The 9,094-nt window shown below is 40.7% G+C and overlaps 1 non-coding gene across 1 annotated transcript; it reads left to right on the forward strand.

Annotated features, from left to right (window-relative positions):
- Positions 1 to 8,165: 8,165 nt before the first annotated feature.
- LOC147881440 (U2 spliceosomal RNA) lies at positions 8,166 to 8,361 on the forward strand. Its single transcript, XR_015540510.1, has one exon. It is a non-coding gene; the product is annotated as a U2 spliceosomal RNA (small nuclear RNA).
- Positions 8,362 to 9,094: the final 733 nt, after the last annotated feature.

The raw sequence follows: 9,094 nt of genomic DNA on the forward strand, positions 1-9,094 counted from the left end.
ACCCATGCATTAATTGGTTTCCTCCTAGGGCGTAGACCTCCTCTAGCCTTCATTGAGAATTGGGTGAGAGCAAATTGGGTTAGACAAGGCATTAGTGTTACCAATGTTAGATTTCTAAGGAAAGGGTTCTTTGTTTTCCTATTTGAGTCTCCAAGCATGGCCTAAAAGGCTCTCAACTACACCCTCTGGACTGTCAGACACCAACCTCTCTACTTAGAGAAGTGGAAGCACAACTTTAACCCTAATCTCCCTAGATCCACTATTACTCCTATGTGGGTAGAGCTCCCACATCTGCCCCTCTCTCTTTGCAACCAACTAGCTTCCTTGTGCAACTATTCAGGTGAGGTAGTTGCAGTTGAGAAGGAAAAATTCATCAATCCTAGAGCTAACCTGCAAATGTGTATTAAGATGGATATTGCTAAGGACCTTCCCAACACCTTGGTTATGGTCAATAGGAATGGAAGTGTGTACAGGGAACAATGCTTTCTCTACAAAAAATCTTCCAAATTCTTGTCTCTTGTGTGGACTCTCTAGTGATGCAGTTGAGAACTGCCCACAGAGGAGGACCAAATCTAAGCCCAAGGATCCTGCAGTACCCACCGGCAATAAACAAGCTGAAAAAGGGATCCCCAAGTCAATCTCTACTTAAAAAACCCTTCTCCAAAAGATAAACTATGTCAAACCCTTGCTCCCTCAGGATAAAGGCAAAGGCATGATTGATGACACCATAGCTCTGAACAATGCTTTTGACAACTTGGCAGACAGTGAAACTAAGGAATGGATAAGAAAAAATCAAAACTTAGACATTGACTCTTAGATTGACGCAGGCTGGTCAAAAGATTTTGAGGAGGATATAAACAAAGAGGATAAGATGGCCTCTTAAAAAATCAGTGGAGGAAGACCTAGGAGGTAATCAAGATATGGGGGCTGAAAAGGATATTGCTGACAAGGTAAGGCTTTTACTCAGGTACAAAGCAAGAGAAAACTCTCTCAAGGAAAAAATGCCTCCCCTCAGATAAACAACCCCAATCCCAGGGCTAGAAAGGGAACTAAGAAGAATGTCAAGTAAACCAATAGCCATCCTCTCACTCAATGTTAGAGGTCTCACTGACCTTGGCAGAGGAGGAGAGTTAGCTTATTGGGCTGAGAACTAATGCTCTTTCTCCTACTTTCCTTACTCCGCAAGAAGTTAAAGTCTCTGGACCTTTTTCGGAGAAAAGACTAAGTGTTATTGACAAGAGAAGGAAATGGCACTTCACTGACCATGAGGAGGGTAAGGGTGGGGTAGCAATTGGTATACTATCTAACTATGCTCAGGGTATTTTGGATGTGGAAGTGGATATATAGAACAGATGGATTATGGTTAAATGCATGATACATGGGCAAACATTCACATTAGTGTCACTTTATGCTTCTAACATGTTAGTTCACAGGAAATAATGGTTAGCTGGGAATCACTGCTGCTAGTGGCAGGAAATACCCAAATTTTTTGATAGGAGTGTTCAAGAAGGTGTTAAACTTATTTGGCTCAAGGCTTTCATTGAGTCTCCTTCTGCCAGTGAATCAGGTGGTATACTGTAGTTGACCAGACTCAAAAGTTCCTCAGAATAGCTAGAAAGGACAAAGCTAGAATTAGGGCAAAGAGGATGGACATCATTCAGAGCATGATTACTACCCTGGAGACCCTAGCTAAATAGGGAGACCCTTAGGCATAGGTTGACTTGGTGCTCAAAAGAAATGAGTTTAGGATTCAAGAGCAGATTCTTCTAAATGACTCTAAGGTATACTTTAGAGATTGGTGGGCTGGCAAAGCTGACAGACTTGCCAAGGAATACTTTAAAAGTATAAGAAGGAAAAGGTCTAATGAAGACGTACCCCTTCTTAGAAAAGCTGACAACTCTTTGGCCCTTTCTAATGAGGAAAGCATTGGCCTCATTCAGCTTCATTTGCAGAGTCTACTGTCCTCCACCATTCAAGTAGACAATGAAGTGATTAAAGCTGGAAAATTTTACAAGGAAGCTAGAAAAAGCACTGTTCTCAGCTTTGATAACAAGTACCTAGAGAAACCTCTGACTATAAAGGAGCTGTTTGAAGCTATCAAGGTGATGTCTGATGGGGTAAAACACTAGGAGAGGATGGACTACCAATTGAATTCTACAAAAGATTCTGGTCCACTGTTGGCCCATATCTCCTTCTCTTATGGCAAGAAAGTGTTGAAAGTGGGTTCCTGCCTACACATATCAATGGTGGTGTTATAAAACTTATTCCTAAGGAAGGAGATAAGACTGAGCTAAGGAACTGGAGATCTCTTACTATGCTCAATTGTAGCTATAAAATCTTTGCTAAAGCTCTGGCTCTGAGGATTAAAAACAGAATGGCCAAGTGGATCCTACCAGAGCAGAAAGGCTTCATAAAGGGCAGACATTTGCTTGACGCTATCATCAACATTTGGGAGGGATATGAGTATGCTAGACAAACAAAATAGGACATATGCTTCTTAAAGGTTGACTTTGACAAGGCTTATGCTAGACTTGAATGGGAGTTCATCATCCAAGCTCTGGCTGATATAGGACTTGGCCCCCTTTACATTTCTTTTATAAAACTCCTCCTCACAAATGCTACAGCAAAGATTTGTGTTAATGGGATCATGAGCCAACCATTTGAGCTTAAAAGATCTATAAGGTAGGGGTGCCCTATTGCCCATTTACTCTTTGCAATTGTGGCAGAATCCTTGGGATGGCTTCTCCATCAACAAAGACAAGAAAACAAGTTGAAAGGTATTGAGCTACCCTCAGGCAAGCATCTTATCTGACAGTAGTTTGCTAATGATACAAACTTAACCCCCCTCAAGAATGAGTCACAATATATCAAGGTGGCCATGGAGTCTTTAGATATTTTTTGCAAAGCCTCTGGGTCCAAAATCAATCACTCTAAAACTGGATATGTCAAAGGTGATGAATAGCAAGTGTTGGAAGGGATGAGATGCCAGAGGGTCAACCATGGCTCAATCTTCAGGCTGCTGGGGGTATCCCCATGGGGTTTGATATTTCCCTCGAGCAAATATGGGACTGGTTCATGAATAGATTCCAAAACAAGATGGAGAAATGGAGAGGATTTCACGCTAGTGTGGCTTGAAGTGGCTGAACTTTTGCTCTATTGATATGCCATTATTGTTTGTCCGAAAGGCAGTCAGAAATGGGCACTGATTACTTTACCAAATGGGTTGAAGCTAAAGCAATTAGAAAGGCAGATGCTAGAAGCATAGCAAGGTTCTTGTATGAGAATGTGATTACCCGATTTGGATGTCCCATTGAAGTTCTGTTAGATAAAGCCACACATTTTGTTAATGAGGTCATCCAAGAACTCTTGTTTGGCTTTATGGTGATCCATAGAAAGAGCACACCTTACTACCCCCAAGGGAATGGACAAGCCAAATCCACCAACAAAATATTATGCGTTGTCCTCACAAAGGTAGTAGAACCAAAGCGTTCTGATGGGCACATAAACTATATGTAGCCTAGCAGTACAAGAACGTATGGAAGATCATGCATCACTGAAAGAAAGACTCTACCAATTAGAGAAGCATACAGAGACCAGATTAGTTGCCTACCATGCCATGACAACATAAAAACGAAGAAGGAAGGCATGGTTTGATAGAAACCTCAAAGACAAAGACATCAAGGAAAGTGCCTTGGTTTTGCTGTACAATACCAAAGTCCATAAGGGCAAGCTCAAATTTCTAGGTCAAGGACCTTATAGAGTCAAAAAAATGAACCCCATCGGAGCTATGCTACTGGAAACACTGGATGGAGTCCACTTTACAACAACAATAAATGGGAGCCGCAACTAAAGCGCTACTACATCACCATGCAAAGCCAATCCCCGACAATAATGAAGATTTGGGGGCCCCAAGTCTTCCATAGTTAGGACTAGATTGTATCACGAGTACTCACTAGCATATGTATGACTTCTCACATATAGGTAGTTTCAATCGATTTCAATCTAGGACTCAGAGGTGATGATTGAGTCCTAGCTGCCCTATGATTCCCTTAGTAAATTAAGCATATAGGAGGAATGCCCACCTCACTAGTCATGCATAGCACACCCACACGTTTCAAGCACCACGAATAAATTGCACAAATAAAAGCTCCAAGAGATACGTGCTTTGATCCACACACATGGCACCTTCATCACAACAAGAGTAAAATGCATTAGCCACTCACAAAAGAAACCTTTGATGCTTAAGCTAATGGGGCTGAGTTACAATGTAAAAAATATCTCAAAATATTAAATTTGTCTCTTGTAATATAGAAGTATTATAAATTATATATTTATATCTATATAAATACCATGGTTTAAATAGTATGCTATATCAAATTTGGACCATCAAGATTCTATTTAAAAATTAATTAATACTCTGTGTGATCCGTTGGTTCTTCACATAATGTGTTTCTAAAATGCTACTTATAAATTTGCGTCTTTTTAATTAATAGTTGAATGTTTTCGCTTGGATGCAACTATCTTAAAGGCTATGTACAAATGTTTCTTGTCACATCAGCAAGAATACAAATGAGCTGTAGATGAGACAACCAACCTGGACAAACCAAACACAAATACAATAAACATACACATTAGTTGCATGCAAGTCACAAAGTGGTAGCTGTTGGATGCTCAATTGAAAGAGACACACGCAAAAACAAATATATAGTAGTTGTTGAAAAATTGATCCATGTAAACACCTAGATTATCAAAACACTCAAAGGCACTTGCAATATTTTATTTCCAATTGTGTGTTTTGTTACATATCACAAAATTGCACTAAAATGTTTTGCATCTTACTCTAAAGTTCTAATGTGGCCACTTATACATTCTTAAGTATTTCTTTTGATAGTAAAGCTAAAGATTAGTATAGGATTTTCTATCAGTAAATTCAACTGACTCAATCAATGGGTGGGTGAATCTATGCACAACTTTGTGGCATTAATGAGGGTCCTAACCATATAGCTAAATCTAGCTATGTTGGTACCTATGTTTCTTTTCTCTCATCAATCCAACCATATAGATGGTAGCTATTTTTATAAACCATTCTTGTTATATATTCTACATGGCAAAGCAATGCATTGGATAGATTATCATTAGTTTCCATGTCTTACAAAAGCTAGTGCAAATTTTGGTTCCTTTTTTTTTTGGAGTGTAGTGGGAGAAGATTGTATTAAATTCTAGAAATGTTCCCATGAATAGGATTTGTAGAAGGATTTTAATGTGATGTTGTAAGTCGAATTATTTACGTGACTTCATGATTTAGGGTACAATCAAGATATCATTTGGGTTGTCCACACACTCTATGTGTAGAGCTAGGATGAGCAGGGTGGATAGACGAGATCATGAACATGATTGGGCCAAATAGGGTTGTTCGTTATCACGAACCTTGTTTAGCCTATACATTTATGAGGTTGAGGTGATTCATCATGACACAAGGTAGAGCAACCTTACCCTTAGTTGGTATCGATTGTATGGAGATGATGTGTTTTACTTTCATCCTCAGTTGAGGGTCACCAATAACACATAGACACACTTTATACTTTTTGTGAGACTCATGATCTAAAGGTCAACCTTGGTCAACATAGATTGTGGTCCATAAAACATCTTGTACAGATCCACATCCAAAGTATTTAGAGAACTAGTTGAGATTGTTGCATGTTGTATGTACTTTGGAGTCCTCCTTTCAAGCTTTATCTGCATTAATGAGACTAGTTATGTAGGCCCAATTGAGAAAGAGTATGCACACTTGCCATATTTGAGTGTCACTGTGCTTTCAATATCATTTTTAGGATGCCAAGACGAATTCTGTATTATTATTGGACCTTTCAATTTATGGATTTTTGTTTGATTGAAGCAAAGTACCGATCAACATGTATGGTGTTATGTGTGTATTTATGGATTCTAGAATACTTTGAAGGCCTTTCCTTCATTTCTGTGTTGCCACTACTTGCTAATTTTACTATTGCTTGATTTGTTAGTGTAGTAGTGTGTGTGACAATGTGTCGGTCGATAGTATTGTCTTTTGCATTACATTGTAGGCCCCTTTATAATACTTCTTATCTTGAGTTTGTTGTTTAAAGATTGTGGTCGTTTGCTGTTGTCGAGCCTGATATTGTTCTTTGGCCATGGCTATTGTTTTTGTGTGCTATTCTCCTTTGATTTGTTGAGTCTATTGAGCTTTTGCTTGTCTATGGGTATTGTCTGTCTGCCTTGTCTGCCTTGAAGTGGCTGAACTTTTGCTCTATTTATATGCCATTATTGCTTGTCCGCCTTGTCTGCGTTGAAGTGGTTGAACTTTTGCTCTATTTATATGCCATTATTGTTGTCTTTCTATCTTACTTTCTTGTATGACTCTTTGGTTGGTTGCTTGCGGCTGAAAAGGGAAGAAATCAAGGATCATAGAAAGAAAAAATGCCAAGAAGGACCTCTCTCTCTCTCTCTCCCCCCCCCCTCTCTCTCTGTAATTGGAGTCACTCTTGCAAAAATAGACGATTAAAGAAGATCTAAAGTCCCTCAAATCCATAGAAAATTCAAGCTTACAATTCACATATAATCACTCAAGGGAAGAAATCTCAAGCTTCAAAAAGCATATTCTTAGTAATGTTTCCCATGAGCATGAGGAAGATAAGGGTCATGTAGGAGGGAGAGAAATGTAAATTTCATTCATACATATCTGTTGTTTCATGGCTATGAGCTTCAAACATCAAGAGCTATATTCAAGCTAAATGTTTCCCATCACACCATCAAGATCTACAAATGAGATATAAATGAAACACCCAACCCAAACAAACCAAACAAACATACAATAAACACACATATTAATTGCATGCAAGTCATGTAGTGGTAGCTCTTGGGCACCCAATGAAAGAGAGAGACACACACGAAAAGAAATACATACTAGTAATTGAAAACTCGATCCAACCAATCAACTAAAATTTCAAAAGAATCAAGGGCAGTTGTAATGGAGAAGTAGTAATTGAGTGGATAGAGGATATCATGAACATGGATGGGACCAAATAGGGTTGTTATTTATCATCAACCTTGTTTGGTATATGCATTGATAAATTGGAGCCTTCACGATGACACTAGGTGGAGCAGACTTATCCTTTAACCCTAAATCTATTGTATGTAGATCATGCGGTTTTACTATCCTCCTCAATCTAGGGTCTTCAATGACACCTTGATGCACTTATGACTTTTTGTGAGGCTCATTATTTAAAGATGAACCTGGGTAGAAGATCATGATTTTCCACACATCTCGGGAAGCTACACATCTAGAGTAGTTTAGCTTTGATGGGGCGATTTTGTAACTGTGCCAAACTTTGTCGATGGAGTGGTAAGAAATGATGATGTGGCATTGTGTTATGATATGGTAATTTATCTTCACGTTCTGCTTACAAAAGAATGCCTACTATGTGCTTAGGCGGCACTTGATGATGTAGCCCTACTGACATGACTTGATGATGTGGGATGATGAAGTGCATGCTAATTGGATTTGTTGACATGGCAATTGTGATGACATGGCATGCTGATTGTGCATTGATGGTATGGTAGTGGTGCCACATGGCATAGAGGATAAGGCTATCTTCTTCATGGTTGAACTACCACGTGGTAGTGTGTGGACCCACGAATCGTGCATCTTATATGTACTTTACAGTCCCGTTTTCAAGCCCAATCTTCAAGATGAGACCAAGCATGTAGGCCTGATTGAGCAAAGGGTATGCCGCTCCTGCCAAAGTCGAGAGTCAGTGCTTTCAGTCCCATTTTTATGACCCCATGACTAAGTGTGTCGTATTTGGTGCTTTTGCTCTCTAAGTGTGCGTGCCAAATAGTGCATGTTTGCCTAGTGCCTTGACTCAGTGTCGATAAATTATTTAGTCTCTCCTCCATGAGTCGTGCTCGCCAACCTTGTCGTTGGGCTAAATGTTCCTAACATGACCGAGTTTTTTTTTGCGACACGATGGTGTATAGTCCATTGCCAAGGCTTTTGAAGAGGTCATAGGAGAATATGGAATGCTTAATGGACACATGGCGGACGTGCAAGACGAGATATCCCATAGGTAAACATGCAAAAGGGGGTGAGGGGGGGCCTTCTTAAGGCAGCCTGCAGCCCTCATCCTCTCATACCTTTCTCGGCCTTTTGGCTAAGATCAAGTGTAGTATCTGTTCTTATCAGTTTAATATCTGATACGTGACCCATCGGGTCACATGATATTAACCTAATTTCTTTCAGGGGGCGGCCCCATCCGGCAGCTTGCTGCCCGGGACCGCGCGCGTCGCCTCTGTCTTGCACTATCTCAGAGGCCTGGCGCACCCCTTTTCCTCCCCTTCCGGGGGGAGGAGCCCAACTCAAATCCTAATAAGGAGGGTCGACTGATTTTCTGTTGGTTGCTGTTCGAGACGACGGAGGCGCAATTCTGGACTCTGGAGGCTCGCAACAGCAGGGTTGGTCCATGGGTAAGAAAATTGACGAGGTACACAGGACTGAAGATGCGGCTAAGATGTTGCCATGCGTAGCTCGTCATTTTGGAACTCCTCCTGTAGTGAAACTCCCGGTGTCATCGAATCCGCATTCTTGTCTGCACTGCACAACGCCTAGTTGCATTCAGCTTCCAGACAGCGCAAGGAGCACCTGCTCCTGTTATAGGAATGCCGTTCGCAGACTACTGCTATAACGATGCTGCTCGGAGACATGTTGATATCAGCCTTTCAGAGACCTTTGGCTCAAGACACATTCGCTCCTGCCCGCCTTAGCCTCACACGACTCCAACCGATCCATCCATTCGTACAAGACTTGCTTCTAATAATGTGATGGCAGTCACGCACTTAGGAGGGATACTAGGACTATCATCGATTTTTGTCATAGTAGCCCGTCCCTGCTATGGCTATGCATGATGGAGTTTATGGTTGACTGTCTGTCATGAGATTGAACTCTGTAGCGGATGAGTTTGGCTAGATATATGCATAGGGTACACATACACTGCCTCTAAGTTGGCACAGGAGGTCAAAGAAGAGGAACTTCGTGCGTAGTACAGCTCGACACTGCAGTAAC

This window comes from Dipteris shenzhenensis, chromosome 31 (assembly GCF_047967505.1).
Source record: "Dipteris shenzhenensis isolate YYH24624 ecotype China chromosome 31, Dip_SZ_1.0, whole genome shotgun sequence".
In the NCBI taxonomy this organism is placed as follows: Eukaryota; Viridiplantae; Streptophyta; class Polypodiopsida; order Gleicheniales; family Dipteridaceae; genus Dipteris; species Dipteris shenzhenensis.